This window comes from Phoenix dactylifera, chromosome 8, assembly GCF_051530095.1.
Source record: "Phoenix dactylifera cultivar Ajwa chromosome 8, Ajwa_hap1_PhDact_Kaust_v1.1, whole genome shotgun sequence".
Taxonomy (NCBI): Eukaryota; Viridiplantae; Streptophyta; class Magnoliopsida; order Arecales; family Arecaceae; genus Phoenix; species Phoenix dactylifera.
In genome coordinates, this window is record NC_143197.1 from 4,406,740 (window position 1) to 4,426,163 (window position 19,424).

At 55.4% G+C, this 19,424-nt stretch overlaps 1 pseudogene; it reads right to left on the reverse strand.

The window, feature by feature from the left end:
• Nucleotides 1-17,299: 17,299 nt before the first annotated feature.
• LOC103702079 (wound-induced protein 1 pseudogene) lies at nucleotides 17,300-18,295 on the reverse strand (annotated as a pseudogene).
• Nucleotides 18,296-19,424: the final 1,129 nt, after the last annotated feature.

The window sequence follows — 19,424 nt, forward strand, 5'->3', positions numbered from 1 at the left end:
AGGTCCAAGGAGACTTCGAAGCTAAAGAGCCATCCATGCAAAAGTATCTCCAAAAGGTGCGGGAACTCATATCTGCCCTGAATTCTTTCAATATTCAATACATCCCCAGAGCGGAAAACCTCAGGGCAGACCAGCTATCCAAATTGGCAACCTCCCGCATGAGCGAGCTTCCCAAGGGAACAGCGCTCGAGTATCTTCGGATCCCCAGCACGGAGGAACCCGAGCCCACCATGTGCATCGACTCCGAGCCAAGCTGGATCGATGGGCTCGTCTGCTACCTTCAGGACGGAACCCTACCTCACGACGAGACGGAAGCTCGCCGAATCAAGCGCCAGGCCCCCCGGTATGTCTTATACGAGAATAGACTCTACCGGCGATCATTTACTTCTCCCCTCCTCAGATGCCTCCGCCCCTCCGAGGCGAACTATGCCCTCCGAGAGGTCCATGAAGGGATCTGCGGAAATCACCTGGGGGGTCGGACATTAGCCCATAAGGTCCTGCGACAAGGATATTATTGGCCCACACTCCAGAAGGATGCAACGGATTTCGTCCGGAAGTGCGATCGGTGCCAGCGAAACGCCAATGTCCAGCGCCGACCTTCAGCTCTGCTGACCTCCATCATCGCCCCCTGGCCGTTTGCCCAATGGGGGATCGACATCCTGGGGCCTTTTCCCCTGGCCACCGGACAGAGAAAGTTCCTGGTCGTCTCCATCGACTACTTCACCAAATGGGTCGAGGCCGAACCCGTCGCCCGGATCACCGAGCAAAAGATGCGAGACTTCGTGTGGAAGTCCATAATCTGCATATTCGGACTACCCCGTATCTTTATATCTGACAATGGTCGATAATTTGACAATGTTCATTTCAGGGAATTTTGCTCTGAGCTCGGCATTGATCACCGTTTCACCTCAGTCGCTCACCCCCAGACAAACGGGAAAACTGAGGTAACTAACCGCACTATTTTGCAGGGGCTCAAGGCTAGGCTTGATCGGTCCAAAGGACAGTGGGTCGAGGACTTGTACAATGTCCTTTGGGCGTACCGGACCATGTTTCGACTGCCCACGGGAGAGACCCCCTTCAACCTAGCATACGGCACTGAGGCCGTCATCCCGTTGGAGATCGGCCTGCCTTCTCCAAGGGTGGAGCATTACGACCCCGACACCAATTCTTCCCAGCTCAGGAGCAACTTGGACCTCGTCGAAGAGACAAGAGAGTTTGCCCGGGTCCGCATGGCGAGATACCAACAGCGAACGGCCCAATACTACAACTCTAGAGTCAAGCCCAAGCTCTTCAAAGTGGGGGACCTCGTCCTCAGGAGAGCCGAGGCTTCTCAACCAACTGAGCAAGGAAAGCTCGCCCCAAATTGGGAGGGACCGTATCAGATCGCCCGGGTACAACGACCAGGGGCGTATAAATTAAAGTCCCTAGAGGAGACCCTGATTCCGCGAAGCTGGAACTCCGAGAATCTACGAATGTACTACCAGTAAAACCCCTAGGGGTTCAAGACAATCAGGACAATGGACTCAGCTTCCTTTTCGCAAACAATTCTCTTATCTTGATGGTTGTAATTCTCTTCTAATATTGGGTCGTCTGTGATCCTCAGATTCCCCGACCAAAATCGGGATGCCTCGAGGCTCGACCGTAGAGTCCCAAACTTCTTCGACCTCGGGAAGAATCGCAGGACGACGAAATATCGACTTGGCGCGAAATTCCCTCGACTAAGGTCAGAATGCCCCGGTTCGTCGGGATGCCCCGGTTATAGGGATGCTCGAGACGTCAATCTATGAGCACGGTCCTCTCTGACCAGACGAGCTCGGCTCGTTCTCCATCAACTTCCATCTATGAGCACGGTCCTCTCTGATCAGACGAGCTCGGCTCGTTCTCCATCAACTTCCATCTATGAGCACGGTCCTCTCTGACCAGACGAGCTCGGCTCGTTCTCCTACCTCGACTAAGGTCGGGATGCCCCGAGGGTCGACCGTAGAGAACCAGACTCCCTCGACCTCGGGAAGGCGCCGTGAGGGGTGGAAAGGGTGGCTCCACCCGGGGCGCCACGAAGTGGACCCCCGGGAGCGGTCGACGATCCCCGATCCCCGAAGCGAGCGATCCCTCGACTAAGGTCGGGATGCCCCGAGGGTCGACCGTAGAGAACCAGACTCCCTCGACCTCGGAAAGCGTCGCAGGTCGGTAGAGCGTGCCCAGACCCGCCGACTTGACGAACGATCCCTCGACTAAGGTCGGGATGCTCCGAGGGTCGACCGTAGAGAACCAGACTCCCTCGACCTCGGGAAGAAGCCGTGAGGGGTGGAAAGGGTGGTTCCACCCGGGGCGCCACGAAGTGGACCCCCGGGAGCGGTCGACGATCCCCGATCCCCGAAGCGAGCTATTCCCCGACTAAGGTCGGGATGCCCCGAGGGTCGACCGTAGAGAACTAGACTTCCTCGACCTCGGAAAGCGTCGCAGGTCGGTAGAGCGTGCCCAGACCCGCCGACCTGAAGGACGATCCCTCGACTAAGGTCGGGATGCCCCGAGGGTCGACCGTAGAGTCCCAAACTCCCTCGACCACGGGAGGCACCACAGGTCAGCAAAGCGTCCACGAACTCGCCGACCTGACGCAAGATCCCTCGACCAAGGTTGAGGCGCCCGAGGTCCTACCATGGGGTCTGAAACTCCCTCGACCTCGCAGAGAGCTACAATTCAATAAAGCCTCGCCAAATCCTCTCAACCTCGGTGGGCGCTGTTGGGTCCGTGAGAAACCCGAGCCCCCCCTTTTAAGTCAAAATGACTCCGGAGGTCAACGAGGAAAGGAGGCAACCTACTCCACCATGCGAAGCGTGACTCGGAGAATGCAAGAGGTACATCCAGCTAGACGCCCTCCTTGTTAAATTTTATCTACATATTATTGAGCGGAATCCCAACGTTGGAGTCTTATCTCGCCCCAAAGTCGGGCCTCTCCAATGGGTCGGCTTAAGATCGACCCCCTAACTACATTATGCAGGCTCCGTTCGTCAAGTCTCCGCAATCTGTACGAAGGCTTCATAAATTAGGGCCCAACTCGGCTCTTCTACGTAAACTCCGACATCTAGCTGAGAAAGTGGTCCCGACTACGAGTGTATCAGCCAAACATGGATACCAAGGCAATTTTTGGAAATCCCAGCCTTGCTCACCGAGATCTCGGCAGAGTCCGAGAACGATAACTACGAAAACCTTCGACGATGACTTACTTATTAGCCCGCGCTCCCTACGAGGGGTTCGGAGTTAAGTTCGGAAACCCGACTGAAATCTCCGAATAGCAGCAGGCATAGATCTAGTCCGGTCTTACATGAAGGGCTAAGGCCCGACCTCGATGCCTTGAGATTTCCCTAAAGGCTAAACGTGATGACTTCCACGATTCTTAGATCCGAGCTATGGGACTTAGAGGAATTTTCTAAAAAAAAAAACCTAAGGCTCGGAGCTCCTTTTGGTCGGAATGACTAGAACCCGAGAAGGCTAAGACATAGCCCGGGAAAAGGGGACAACTTCGTTAAGCAAACCGAAAACTAAGATGTGAAGTTAGAGGTCGTCGAGGCAGTTAGCTAAGGCTCTAGCCTCGTTCGCAACAAAAAAGAAAGGCAAACACACAATGATGAAAGTGTTTTTTATTAACAGAAGGCCGAAGGCCGATTACAAAATTGGAGGTCGACCATTTAAGAGCCGACCTCGGATACAATGAAAAAGAAAGGAAAATACGCTAAGTCCTAAGCGGCGGGAGCAACGTCCGGGGGGTCGTCCGGCACATTGATGATCTCGAGGTTTTCAGCCGGCACAGGCTCGGGGTCGGGGGCAGGGGCCTCGGGTACCGCCTCCGGGACGGCGTCCGTCTCGGCCGCCGGAGCCGCCTCTATGGTGCCAACCGCCTCGGCCGCCCCCGTCGAAGGCTCAGCGGGGTCTTCTTCGTATATCCCCGCCTCGGATGTCAAAATTGTGGGGAGGGCTTCCACGTCGGACCCCAGGCCCAGGTCCTCCCTCGGACGGACCGTCGAGAGGTCGTACTGAGGGCAGTACCGGCGCATCTGAGCCCAGAAGTTCTCGAAACTTCGGAGGAACCCGTCCACTGTCTCCTCCTCCAACATGTCGCGGAACTCTTGCGACTCCTTGAAGAGCTCCACGGCATGTTCGGCTCGCTCGAGTGCCCTCCTCTCCCGGGCCTCAAGTTGCTCGATTCGGAGGCGGGAGACCCCGTCCTCGTGCCTGAGGGCCGCGACCTCGGCCTGGACCTCCCCTAAGCGCGCCTCCGTGCCGCGCAAGGCCGACCTGGTTAGGGCGTGGGCGGCCTTCTCCTCCCCGAGCCCCTCCGCCATGGCGAGGCGCTCAGCCTCGGTGGTCGCCCACCGAGCCTCGGCTGCGGCCAACGCCGCCTCCAGCTCGGCGACTCTTTTCTTGGCCGGCTCCAGCTATCGGCCGAGCTGTCGGACTTCTTCCCGACACCCGTGGGCGATGAACGCCAAGGTGTCGAGCTCGAGAATATGCTGAAAAGAAAGAAATGAGGGTGTTGTGAGTTGAAAAGCACACAAGTACGCTATTAACTCAAGAAAATTAAGAAGGAAGCTTACCCGGGCGGTGTTGCAGTAAGCGCTGCCAACGACCTCCTCCAGCGAAACATTCCGGAACACGGCCCGGTCCGCTGGAAGTTCCGCACGCCGCAACATAGAGCGCGCGACCTCGGCATCCTGAAAGGCCGAGCTCCCCTCGGGAATAGGGGAGTCCGGCTCGACCGACTCTTCTCGGAAAGCCCGGGAAGAGCTCGGCACGACCGGGCCCGAGGTCCCGGAGCCGCTCGCTTCGGGGCCTCGAGCAAGCCCGGGTTCTGGCTGCTGCGGGGCCATGGACGACTCCCCCCGCTGGGCAAGGGGGGCAGGGCAAGGAGGGGCCGACGGGCCTGCATCACTAACGACCCGCTCCCGCCTCGGGTCGGCTGCAGGGGCCCCCGCCTCGGGGCCACTCGTGCCGGCTGAACTGGAGGCGCCGTCCGACCTCGCCCTCTTCCGGGGCTGGGGCCTAGCTCCCCCGGCCTCGGCCTCTCGCCTCCTCAGGCGAGAGAAAAGTGATGTGTTGCTGGTCGGCAGGCGGAGAATATCTGAAATCAAAATTTCGTTAAGTGTCAGACCAGTGACAGTAAAAGCAAAGAACGAAGAAAAAATAAAATAACGTAACCACCCTTACCCTCAGGGCGCGCCGAGCTCAGACCTACGCTCGCCAGGGCATCCTCCCGCAGGAGCTCGGTCAGGTCGTTGCCCCTCCCGAGGGCTCGCACGGAGTCCAGGGTCCTCAGCTCCCTCCTCGAGGGCTCGGAGAGCTTATTGAGGGTCTTCAACCGAGGGTTCCCCCACCTCGGGTCGAACCCCCAAGGCGCCTCGGACGCCAGGAAGAAAAACTTTCCCTTCCACTCATGAATCGAGGAAGGGGCACCCTGGAAGAGTGACATACCGCCCCGAAAGGCGAAGTATAGCCACCCTGCATCCGCCGAGTTCTTCTTTAACAGAAAACACCGGCGGAAGAGGCCTACCGAGATCGGAATCCCGTGCCCGAGGCACAGGGACAAGAACCCGATTATGGTCCTCCACGAGTTCGGAGCCAACTGCGCCGGGACGAGCTGGTACTCGGCCAGCAGCTGGCTCACGAACTCGTGGGCGGGAAAACGCAGGCCAGCCCAAAGTGTCTCGCGGTAGACCGCGATCCGACCTGGGGGCGGCTGCGTCACCCTGTCCTCCGGCCCCGCAGTTTCAAGACGAAACCCGGGCTGGAAGAAGAACCGGGAGCGGATCAGCTCCAACTCCTCCCCCGACAGACTCGATCCCACCTCCTCAGGACCCAAACCCATTCCCACAGAAGAACGAAATAAAAGTTAAAAAAAAAAAGAGAGCGAAAAATGGAAGCTGGGGAGGAGAAGAAAAGAGGAAACCCTAGTGAAAACAGGGTGAAAACCTACTGGACATCGCCGGAAATCGCCCCGGGCACCGACGGCAAGGTTCGGTTGAGAAAGGAAGCAAGGGAGAAAGGCAACGAAAATAAGAAGCAGCCAAATAAGACCTTTAGGGCAACCTCGAGGGGTTTATATAGACCCCCTGACGGCCCAGATCGATGGGGTCGGTTCCCATCCCCCGATCGGGTTGCGCCACGTGTCGACCTCGTAAGCCGAGGCACCGTATTCACTCCGGATTAATAAATCGGGTATGAAATCGAAGCGTTGTCCCGTCGGATCTCGGGGCCTCATCATGGGTCTGCAAAATCAAATCGTCTTGAGGAACGAGTGGACGCCGCCCCGCTCCCCTCATTTAATAAGATCTGGGACACGTGGAGCCTCGATGTGGCCTCCACCTCTCCGGAATTGTGATCCAATAACACGAAATCGGAAGCGTCCGACCATGGGTCACGCCGCGTGTCCGTTTTAAACCCCGTAACGGCACACTCATTAATGAGCGAGAAGCCTCGATTACGGGATTGAGGCACCGCCTCGACGAGCCCGAGGACCCCCATCATTAATCCGCCGTAAGGCGATCCTGGCGATTCAAGAGACGCCACCTCCGCTTCAAGAAGCGTAATGATACGAGCTTCATCATAAGCTCACTGAATAAAGCAGCCTCGAGACGCCAAAGGGCGCAGGTTTCACCATGAAAGCTCCGAGAAGCGCAAGGGGGCGGACGAGACTCGCCCCCCAACCTCAGTGACAGACTTTACTTCCCTCGTCCGAGCCCACAAGTCGCTCGAACTCGGAAGTCGGGGGGTAGTGTTGGGGGGAATAAGATTTTTTTCCCAAAATGACATAAATGCCCCTAAGAAGCCGTACAACTTCCGACCCCGGACGGCCGAAGTCGGCGTCCGACTTCGGAACGCCCGACCTCGAGACCTCCGACTTAAGAAAAACCCCGATGTTCGAGGTCTACTCTTGTCAGCCACCTACTACGGCCGTGCGCCTCAGAGGTCTGGCCGAGGACCATATCCTGACATTTATTGCGCATGGTCGCTGTAACCCTCCGGCTTACTCCACAATAAATGCGGATCTCCGGCTTACTCCACAATAAATGCGGATCTCCGGCTTACTCCACAATAAATGCGGATCTCCGGCTTACTCCATAATAAATGCGGATCTCCGGCTTACTCCACCATAAATGCGCATGGCTCCTGTCATCTACGGACTCTCAGCTCTCCACGGCAAATCAGCCCAGCAGAGTCTAGTCAACTATGATAAGTCTCCGATCTCGGCCATACCTCCGACACCAATGCAATAATTCGTCTAACAGCGTGCTAGTTCGGGTTATACGACGCCCTCACCGCCAACATCAGAGCAATGATTCGCCTGACCATGCGCCGACCTGAACAACATGCCGAGCCGTACTACGGCCTCGCCCTGTTACATCGCAGGTAAACCGACCCCCGCCTATAAAAGAGAGCCTTGGCCTCTCAGGAGGGGGTTGGAAGATTGATACACTCTACAGACATTATTTATCTCCCTTTCTACACTATTTGCCCCCTCCCTGACTTGAGCGTCGGAGGGCCGGCGCCGGAAAACCCGGCCACCGGTTCGTGTGCAGGCACCCGGACGGAGGACGCCGCCAACTGACGGATTGCCGCTTCGCCACGAGGACCTGCCGCCCCTTCTCTCCGACTGCCCCAGACGGAGGACGCCGCTCGCCGACGGACCGCCGCCCCACCGTGAGAACTCATCGCCGCTCCCTCTCCTCGACCGAAGACTGCCCCCGGGTCCAATTTCCAGCAACAGGTACCTTGTACCGTGTGCGTCCTTGCGCCGAGGCGACTGAAGACGCTTCTCTGCTCGGACTCCGTTCTTTAGGGACGTCGGCAGAGAAATCCAAAAATAGAAGAGCGGGCTGAGCTCGTTGGCTGAAGACGATGGAGCACGAGCCGAGCTCGTCCGGTCAGAGAGGACCGCTACTCATCTCGATGTCTCGAGCATCCCTATAGCCGGGGCATCCCGACGTCTCGGGGCATCCTGACCGTGGTCAGGGTAGGAGCACGAGCCGAGCTCGTCCGGTCAGAGAGGACCGCTAACTCATAGCCGATGGAGTACGAGCCGAGCTCGTCCGGTCAGAGATGACCGCTAACTCATATCCCGACGTCTCGGGCGTTCCTATAGCCGGGGCATCCCGACGTCTCGGGGCATCCCGACGTCTCGGGGCATCCCGACGGATCGGGGCATCCCGACCGTGGTCAGGGTAGGAGCACGAGCCGAGCTCGTCCGGTCAGAGAGGACCGCTAACTCATAGCCGATGGAGCACAAGCCGAGCTCGTCCGGTCAGAGAGGACCGCTAACTCATAGCCGATGGAGCACGAGCCGAGCTCGTCCGGTCAGAGAGGACCGCTAACTCATATCCCGACGTCTCGGGCCATCCCGACGGATCGGGGCATCCCGTTGTGGTAGGGCATCCCAATATATTGGGGCATCCTGACGTCTCAGGGTAGGAGCACGAGCCGAGCTCGTCCGGTCAGAGAGGACCGCTAACTCATAGCCGATGGAGCACGAGCCGAGCTCGTCCGGTCAGAGAGGACCGCTAACTCATAGCCGATGGAGCACGAGCCGAGCTCGTTCGGTCAGAGAGGACTGCTAACTCATAGCCGATGGAGCACGAGCCGAGCTCGTCCGGTCAGAGAGGACCGCTAACTCATATCCCGACGTCTCGGGCCATCCCGACGGATCGGGGCATCCCGTTGTGGCAGGGCATCCCGACCGTGGTCAGGGTAGGAGAAATAAACCTGACACCATGAGATAATCAGGAGAATCGGTGAGCTCAAAATGAGTATGCGGATCATAAGTTTGTTATGAAATGGAATTCATAAAATAAAATTCAATAATTGAATAATGGGGAACCCCTTAGGGTTCTACTGATGGTACATGCGGAGATTTTCAGAGCTCCAGCTCCGCGGAATGAGAGTCCCATCTAGAGACTTTAGCTGATAAGTCCCGGGTCGGCGGATGCGCGTGACTCGGTATGGTCCTTCCCAGTTTGGGGCCAGCTTCCCTTGCTCAGTTGGTCGGGAGACTTCAGCTCTCCTGAGGACAAGGTCTCCTGGTCTGAAAAATTTGATTTTGACCCTGGCGTTGTAGTACTGAGCTGTCTTTTGCTGGTACCTCGCCATACGAACTCGGGCGGCCTCCTTTGTTTCCTCGATCAAGTCGAGGTTGCTTCTGAGCTGCGAAGAGTTGGAGCCGGCATCATGATGCTCGACTCTTGGAGAGGGAAGCCCAACTTCCAGTGGGATGACGGCCTCCGTTCCATATGTTAGGTTGAAGGGAGTCTCACCGGTGGGGACACGGAACGTGGTCCGGTAAGCCCACAGGACATTATATAGGTCTTCGACCCATTGTCCTTTGGTTTTGTCGAGCCTGGCCTTGAGACCCTGCAAAATAGTACGATTTGTTACCTCGGTTTCTCCATTCGTTTGAGGATGCGCGACCGAGGTGAAGCGGTGGTCAATGCCAAGCTCGGAGCAGAACTCTCTGAAGTTAATGTTGTCGAATTGGCGATCGTTGTCAGAGATGAGGATGCGGGGAAGCCCGAATCTGCAGATAATGGACTTCCAAACAAAATCCCGCATCTTCTGCTCGGTGATCCGGGCAAGGGGCTCGGCTTCCACCCACTTGGTGAAGTAGTCGATGGAGACGACCAGAAATTTTCTTTGCTCGGTGGCCAGTGGAAATGGCCCTAGGATGTCAATTCCCCACTGGGCAAAGGGCCAAGGGGAGCTGATAGAAGTCAAAGGGGCCGAAGGCCGGCGCTGAACATTGGCGTTCCTTTGGCACCGGTCACATCTTTGGACGAAGTCCATAGCATCCTTCTGGAGTGTCGACCAATAATATTCTTGGCGCAGAATTTTATGGGTCAATGCTCGCCCTCCCAAATGGTTCCCGCAAATCCCTTCGTGGACTTCGCGTAGGGCATAATCAGCCTCCGTTGGGCGGAGGCATCTGAGGAGGGTAGAGGTGAAGGATCTCCGATAGAGCTTTCCCTCGTACAATATGTACCGGGTAGCGAGGCGTTTGATCCGACGAGCCTCTTGTTCGTCGGTGGGGAGGACTTCGTCTTGCAGGTAGCCGATGAGTTCGTCCATCCAGTTTGGCTCGAACTCAGTGCAGAGGGTCTGCTCGGGCTCATCTGTACTAGGCTTTTGGAGATACTCCAGTACTGCCTCCTTGGGAAGCTCGCTCATGCGAGAGGACGCCAGCTTTGATAGCTGGTCGGCCCTGAGGTTCTCCGACCTGGCAACATGTTGAATGTGAAAAGAGTCCAGGGTCGAGGCGAGATCCCGTACCTTCTGAAGATACTTCTGCATGGTCGGGTCTCTGGCTTCGAAGTCTTCCACAATTTGGTTGACGACGAGCTGAGAATCACTAAAGGCCTTCAAGTCCTTCACTCCTAGCTCTTTGGCTAGCTTGAGCCCGGCGACGAGCGCTTCGTACTCCGCCATATTATTGGAAGCAGGGAACTCGAGGCGCAAGGCTTGCTCGGCGACCACCCCTTCTGGGCTGGTGAGGATGAGCCCTGCTCCGCTACCCCCCGAGTTTGAAGAGCCGTCGACATGCAGAGTCCATGTCAAACTCGGGGTCTGCTCCACTGGTGGTTCAGGTTCGGGCTCGATCTCATCCAGTATAGTGCACTCGACAATAAAGTCTACGAGCGCTTGTGCTTTGATCGCCGGCCTGGGTCGGTACTCGATGTCGAATTCCCCGAGCTCGATGGCCCATTTGGCGATCCGTCCCGCGCGATCTGATTTCTGCAGAATCTGCTTGACCGGCTGGTCCGTCAGCACAGCCACTGTGTGGGCCTGGAAGTAGGATCGGAGCCTCCGAGCTGAGATGACCAGGGCATAGGCAGTCTTCTCAAGCTTGGTGTATCGGGTCTCGGCGTCCCTCAAGACCCGGCTGGTGTAATATACTGGCTTCTGAAGTTTGCCCTCCTCTTGGACCAGGACCGAGCTTACTGCCACAGGGGAGACGGCCAGATACAGGTAGAGAAGCTCGCCCTGGTGAGGCTTTGTGAGCAGGGAAGGGGAAGCCAGGAGGTGCTTGAGCTCTTCAAAAGATTGCTGGCACTTGTCCGACCACAAAAAATTCTTCGGCTTCTTGAGGGCTGCGAAGAATGGAAGGCAGCGCTCAGCCGAGCGGGAGATGAATCTCCCGAGAGCTGCAACTCGGCCTGTGAGCCGTTGTACCTCCTTGACCGTCCTGGGAGGCGTCATCTCTTGGAGAGCCCGGATCTTCTCTGGATTGGCCTCAATTCCTCGTTGTGTAATGATGAAGCCGAGGAATTTGCCGGAGGTGACCCCGAATGCACATTTGGCTGGATTGAGCTTCATCTGGTATTTTCGGAGCGTGGAGAATGCTTCATTGAGGTTGGCTACATGATCTTGTGCCACCTTGCTTTTTACCAGCATATCGTCCACATAGACCTCCATATTCCGGCCTATCTGGTCTTTGAAGATCCGGCTGACCAGCCTTTGATAAGTTGCCCCGGTATTTTTCAAGCCGAATGGCATCACCTTGTAGCAGTAAGTTCCTCCGTCGGTGATGAAGGCGGTCTTTTCCTCGTCTTCCGGCGCCATGCGGATCTGGTTGTATCCGGAGAAGGCGTCCATGAATGCCAGCAGCTCGTGACCCGAGGTGGAGTCTACGAGCTGATCGATGCTGGAGAGTGGGAAGCTGTCCTTTGGGCAGGCTTTATTCAGGTCGGTGTAGTCCACACACATACGCCACTTCCCGTTGGCCTTCTTGACGAGGACCACATTGGCGAGCCACTCCGGGTAGGCTATCTCCCGAATGAAGCCAGCTCCAAGGAGCTTACTGACCTCCTCGGCTGCTGCTCGCTGGCGCTCAGGGGCGGCGCCTCGTTTCTTCTGCCGCACAGGCTTGCTGGTTGGCTTTACTTGGAGCCGGTGGACCATGACCTCTGGATCTATCCCCGGCATGTCTGCAGGCGACCATGCGAAGACATCCATGTTGTCTCGCAGGAAATTGACGAGACGACTCCTCTCGCGCTCATCGAGGCCAGAGCCGACCTGCACGGTTAGCTCAGAAAAGCTCTCTCGTAAGGGAACTTGGATTAGTAACTCACCAGGCTGTACCCGCTCTTTCTGAGGGTCGACCCGTGCCTCCATGACCTCAGTTGAGGGCTGGTCAGTCGCTGGGGCAGGCACCTCGGCGGGTCGCTTTGCCTCGTGGGTCGCCAGGTAGCATCTCCTTGCCACCATTTGGTCCCCTCGGACTTCGCCGACCCCCTGGCTGGTGGGGAATCGCATGAGCAGGTGATGAGTGGAGACCACCGCTCGGAGGGCGTTGAGGCCTGGCCTTCCGAGGATGGCATTATAGACCGAGGGAAGGCGTATCACGAGGAAGTTCATCCCCACGGTACTTTCACGGGGGGCGAGCCCGGCTGTGACCAAAAGGTCGATCTCGCCCTCTACTGGGACTGAATCCCCAGTGAACCCAACCAACGGAGCATTCATCCTCCGCAGCTGTTCTTTGGTCATCCCCATTTTATAATATGCATCAAAGTACAAAATATTCGCCGAGCTTCCATTATCAACTAAGATGCGTTTTACATCAAATCTATTTATGATCATGGAGATGACCACGGCATCATCATGGGGGGTTTCGACCCCCTCTAGATCATCGTCTGAAAAGGAGATAGCTTCGGAGGCGCGCAGGCGTTTCGGGGAGGTTTCTTCCCCTGAAGCTCCTCCTGCCGAGGCTCCGCCTCGGATGGTGTTGATGATGCCAGCGATGGGCCTGTTGGCATTTGAACCTTCAGGCTGCGCGGCTCTTTCGGCTGGCTGCTTTTCTTCACGCCGGCCTTGCACAAACCGATCGAGCACCCCTCGGCGGATGAGTGCTTCGATCTCATTTCGGAGCTGGTAACACTCCTCGGTATCATGGCCTTTATCCCGATGGAAACGGCAATACTTCCGGTTGTCACGCCGGGTTCGGGTGTCTGGCTTCGGAGGTGGGAGCCGGATGCGATCCCGACTCTCGATCTCCATGAGGATTTCAGCCCGAGGAGCGTTGAGGGGAGTATATTTTTCATACCTCCCTTCGGGTGCAGGGGCTTGCAGTGGGAACCTCGGGCGGAGTGGTGACCTCTGCTGTGGCGGTCCCCTCAGCTGGGGTGGACTCTTCGGGCGGGGCGGATTCTTGGCTCGTCGCGGAGACGGGCCTCTGGGCTGGCCACGCTCCTCGCGGCGTCTTTTCTTGAGGTTCTGCTCGGTCCCGCCCCGCCTGACGGCCACGGCTTCTTCGGCCTTGGCGTACTTCCGCGCCCGAGCGAACATCTCGGTGAGGTCCGCGGGAAAATTCTTCTCAATTGAGAAGAGAAATCTGTAGGACCGGGCTCCAGTCTTCAGCGCCGACATGGCGATTGACTGGTCAAGCTCCCGGACCTCCCATGTTGCGGCGGTGAACCGGTCCAAATACTCCTTGAGGGATTCTCCCTCCTTTTGTTTGATATCAAGGAGGGAGTCGGATGTCCGCCGCTGGGGCTGGCTGGCGGCGAAATTGCCAGCAAACTGTCTGCCGAGCTGCTCAAAGGAGGAGACAGTACTCGGCTTTAGCCCGGTAAACCACAGCCGGGCTGGTCCTCGGAGTGTCGCCGGAAAAGCTTTGCACATCATGGCCTCCGAGGCTCCTTGTAGGGCCATTAAGACCCGGTAGCTTTCCAGGTGGTCCAGGGGATCAGCCTTGCCGTTGTAGGGCTCCACCTGGGGCATCTTGAACCGTAACGGGACCGGTTCATCTTCAATTTCCTGGGAGAAGGGCGACTTCGTATTGAACTCGAAGTCGCCGTTATGTCCTGACTTCCTCCCGTGGAGTGCCTGGATTTGACGTTCCAGCCTCTCGACCTTCCGGTCGAGTTCATCGTTCTGGAGGATCGCTGCAGCGGTTCGTTCGAGCGCAGGTTGCCCTGGAACCGATTCAGCTTCTGAAGGCTGTGGCCAGCCTCCGTGGCCTCCGGCTGGGTGCTCTCCCCAAAGGGAGGCCTGGACTTGGGAGTCCTGACCTCGAAGGTGAAGTCCGCTTGTGGGAGGCTCCGGTTGAACTGGAGCCTGAGGAGGCGGTGCCGTTGGGATGCCCCTGGGCTGCAGGCTTTTGACAGCGGTAGCCAGGGCCTGCACCTGTTGTACCAGGGCACCGAACTGCTCCGGCCGAACTTGATGAACTGACTCAGTCGGAGGTGATGGGTTTCGGACGGAACGCTCCGGGCTAGGTGGAGGACGTCGAGAGGCATTGGAAGCCCCTTTGCTTTTTAGCTTCATGGCAGCGAACTCGGGCCCTTCCTCTAGCGCCAACTGTTGCTGGAAATTGGACCCGGGGGCCGCCGCGAAGCCGGAGAAGGAGGGGCTTCCGCCGCAGAGGCGGCGATCGACGGCGTGCCGACTGGTGGCGTCCTCCTGGAGGGGCTGAGCTCTGCCGCTGGGAGGGTGGTCGACGGTGCGCCGGCTAGTGGCGTCCTCCTGGAGGGGCAGAGCTCCGCCGCTGGAAGGGTGGTCGACGGTGCGCCTACTGGTGGCGTCCTCCTGGAGGGGCAGAGCTCCGCCGCTGGAAGGGTGGTCGACGGTGCGCCGGCTGGTGGCGTCCTCCACTGTGGGGTGCGAGTCCTGCAGGAAGAACCGGTGGCCGGGCTCCCCGGCGCCGGCCCTCCGATGCCTAAGTCAGAGGGGGCAAATATGTGGAGAGAGCGGGGAAGAGAGTATGTGGAGAAGACAGAGAGAATATTTGGATAAAATCAAGAGGATCAGTTTCCTCAATTGTCTGTGTTGTTTACTTCTTTCCACCCGGTCTAGGAGGGTTCTCTCCAGCTTCGGGTTTTTCCTCCCGTTTTGGTCCCCCTTTCCTCTTCCCCCCAGGTTCCCTTTTATAGGAGGATTCGATTACCTGGGAGGTGACAGTAGGTTTGTCCCGTTCTGTAATAATTGGGCACGATTTGGCCCATTAATGGCGTGATGGAGAACGGGACCGGATCAGACCGGAATCAGGAAGTTGTCACGGTCGATCGGACCTGTTGAAGTGGTTGAACCGCCGGTCGTGGTGGGCCTGGGGTCCGTGGATGGTAAGTGCATTTATTACCGAATGAACCGACGGTCAGGGAGAGCCATACGCTCTGATGGTTCAGTGATCCGGAGATCGTCTTGGGCCGTGTTCATTAAATGACTGAGTGCATCGGAGACTTGAGGGAGCCTCGTGCATTAATGGCAGGTCGTGCTGAATACCTGCGGAGATCTTATGCCTTGATGGCTTGAAAATAGCGGCAGGTTATAGTGGAGTTGTCAGGTCCCTTAGAGGGTCAAGCGAGAGTTGAATTATTTGGTAAAGGCATCGGCTCGGCAAGGGTGCCGAGCCGAGCTGGTCGCCCAATGGGGCACCCTGTGGCGGGGTTGCTTGAGTACTCCTGGTCGGCGCCTTCTGGGCGAGCACCTCCTAGCCGAGCGCCTCTACTTGGCGCTGTCTCTGGTCAGCGCTTTTTACTGGAGCGCTTCTTTGGTCGGCGCCCGCTGGTCGGCTCTTTCTAGCCGAGCATCCCTACTTGGTTATTTCGGTTGGGCGCCTCTTGGCGCTTTCTCTGGTTGGCGCTCTTTGGCCGAGCGCCTTTCCGGTTGGCGCTCCCTAGCCGAGCGCCTCCGTGGCGATGACTTGGGGTTTTTCCCCCAACAACTTCAGCTATAATTGAGGCGAATGACTTCGAAGTAAACCGAGGTGCTACTTTGGTCACAACGATAAAAACTCAACATTGTATTTAATGCATGATCTACGTGACTGCCACTATGTATTGCTTGCGTGAAATAGTTACCACGCTATTAACATATAGCTGATTATTGCCACACAGTTAAGGACTTAAGACACGTCGCGCCAAATTAGCTAACGAACGCATATTTTATGCTATATAAAGAGATAGCTCGAGGATCCTTACGTAAGCTGATTTTCACTCTTCCACACTGTTGTTCTAGTATTCTGACTTAAGCATCGAACAATTTTTTACCAGAAACTTTTTTGCAAATGGACTTCTTGCAGATTGTCATTAATCATGATCAGTTCTTATTCACCTCGGTCTCTCCCGACTTTACTTTTCTTTGATTTGTACTGATCATAGAGCATACCGAGCAATGGCCGACCTCTGCTCAAAATTTAACGGCAATAAGTAACAATAAGATTCGTCTCTAATGCTATAGACTCCACTTTTTGTATCCCCTTCCCCAGCCATCTCTGTGATCCCTCCACCAACATAGAGAATGCTGTTATCCTAGCATCCGTATCCTCATCCCAGTTCTGGGCATCTTCTTATCACAGACGTGGAACAAGCGATCGACGAGGTTCGCTGGACATGTATACCATAAATAAAGTAGATTTGTGACGGTAACAGCATTGCGGTGTTTTGACGCTTCAAAACATAGGGAAGTTTTTATATGTGACAAATAGTTAAGAAATTGAAATCATGGAGAAAAGCAACACAAGAAATTGGGGTTTAATCAGTGACGTGACAGCCCATTTAAACTCTCCGACATAATTATCTGTTCCAAATAATTGACCATGGATGTAGATATTGATTTAAGATGCAAATATCAATTCTTTATCTAGTACAATCACAACCATTCCTACGAAGCATATGTGTCGGCCCATGTATTGGTTATATTTAGCTTCGTAAAACTTACAAGCGCTGGGTTCTTTAGTTTTTTCCGTGGGTCTATGCGCACGCAGCTCCAAAGAATCATCCAGCCGGCAACAACCTTTTGGTTTTCACTTTTTTTTTTTTTTTCCTCCTTGGACCCCACATGTTGGTGAGTGGGTGGCGTGGCGGGCGATTTTAGGAGCTGGTGCCTGCTGGTATGGTTGTTCTCTTCTTCGTAAAAGTGCGGACGCCCCTTGTTTTCTACTGTTCACACGATTATCGACGGGGACTCAACAGCTGGCGCCAGGTCGCGTCAGCACCGTACACGCGTCGGGTCACTCCCAAGGTTTCCGAGTTACCGCCGGTTAACGTACGCACGATTATTCTTTTCCTTCGCGTTGGACTTGGGAGAGGTATCACATCCTCCTCGGTACGGCAAAATGCAAACAATAAACACGCCGAAAAAGTTTTTTATTTTCGATCAGAGCTTGTGGTGGTGATAGCTCAACTCTATTATTCCTTGACATTTCCTTCTACCAAAGTAGGATCAGAAGAACCCGCTGCTAGTGGTTTCCCAGGCCGGTTAAGAGCTTCGCCGCCGGGCCTGGCCTCACAGAATTGTTAATATTTAAACAATTAAACAACTCCAGTTTGTTTATTAAAATGACGACACAAGCATCTTTTATTGAAGACGAAATCAAACCAGCAGGCAACAACAGCAGCGGAAGAAGAGAGACAATCTCTCTTCTTCATCTCTAAAAACACACACACAACACAACACACACCTCCAAGATACAAGCGTACTACGTTTAGCCCTCAAGCACTCCCAAAGCTTACTACAACCCCTGATTCAAAGACAGACAGGGGGAGACACCCCCAGACCTCAACCCATCCAGCAACCACCGGAACCAAGGCTTCACCCTGCTATTATTATTATTATTATTATTAGTCCACCAGCTTAACTCGTTATGGCAATTAGATGGCAAGGACGAGGCCGGGGAGGGACTTCCGGCCCCGGTCGGGGAGCCTGCTCTGCCAGACGGGCAGGCAGTGAGGGTTGGGCACGTTGGAGGTAGAAGAAGAAGAGTCGCCGGAGCCGACGCGCGTGACGGTGACGGAGGTGTCGAAGTACTCCCTCACCTGGGTGATTATCCCATCCGCGCTCACGGTCCAGGCGTGGACCCAGCAGGAGGAGCGCGCGCGGTCGGTGCCCTCGACGAGGACGGTGGAGCCGAAGGCCTCGATGGACAGGGGAAGGAACTCGAATGTCTCCTCGGGAGAGGCGCCGGTGAGGAGGCGCATCATGTGCTGGTGAGAAGGAGGGCCATGGAACCACCACTCGATGTCCGGGGCCAACAGCTGGTGCACCCTCTCCACGTCCCGCGAGTTTAAGGCCTCATACAGCTCTCCCGCCACCCGCTTGTTCCTCTCTTCCTCCGCGTCCGCAACTTCTATCTCGTCTTGGTTAGCCAGCTCCGAACGAGCCCCTGGGCTCTAGCTTCCCCAACAACAACCGACGAAAGCGTAAAGAAAAAAGAGAGGTATGGAAGCTAGGAAATACTTGACCAAAGGCTTTGGAGTTTAGGCTTTGGTCGAGAGAGGAGAAGGGTGCGAGGAACGAATCAGGGAGGAGGAAGTGGGGATGGGGGGCACGGGGTTTTATAGATACTTGGATGGGGTGCGTGTGCGTTCCCCGGGGCCCACACAGAAGTGGAGCAGGTCTTTCTTGGCCGACTAGTATAGGTTTTGTGTTAAAAGGTGTTTGATGATATGTGTGAACTGGCGTGGAACCCATTGTCTCTGCTTGTGGTCGGCTCGGCTTTAGTGCGCATCTGGGCTGTGGCATGCGGGGAAGGCAGCTTAGCGTGGGGTTCTTTTACAGGACAAAGTGATTTGTACAAGGCAGTGGAGCCCTGTGGTGGGCGGCGATTGGTTTCTAGCATGCTGTCCTTATTATTGTTTGGCCGGCATGCGTATTTGCTGGTTTCACTGCTTTACTTTGCTGTTGGCCACTTCTTAACCCTCCTGAGGAGTTAATTTGGGAAAAGCTTCTTTTAAAAGAAATCTAGGAAAAGCACCAACATTTTAATCTGTACCTAACTTTTCGTTGAATGAATTGACATCATGCCACAACTTATTATTGTTGTCCTCAGTATCAGTTTAGCTGCAATTATCGTCCACATTATCACTTGTAGTGCACGCCCGAGCCATGCTAAGCGGGGAAGGTAGATCGTTGTTTAATTCGTATGTAAGAAAGCGATCGGTGTTGATATCGACTAGTTTATCGGCTAGTGCATTCAAATTGTCCAATCCTTATTAGGGACAATGGCCACATATAGTCATGCTGATTCATTAGTCGTTAAATATGGTATCCTTTCTCTTGTGGCATCTGTTGCTTATTAGACAATCTTAGCTTGTCCATTGATATGGGACAAGTAATGTAACATTATTAGCTGATTGCATCAGATTGCTCTTTATTTACTGACTCATTGCACAAAAATTGGACTGGAGCTATTCTTTGTCTGTACTACATATCCTTGACGTGGAAGACATCTTTTATCATTCAGTTTTATCCATGAAGGTTGGTTGATTTCCATAACATGAACAGAAGTGGTACGATTGGATTAGATGGATGAGATTATAACTCCACATCCTAGCACAAAACATGTTAATTAAATTTTTCTTGAGCATAACATGGAGCAATAAGAACAATTGAACCAGAGAGGGACAATGTTTAAACTCCATTATTTGATGGAACCCCCCCTATCCTTGGGA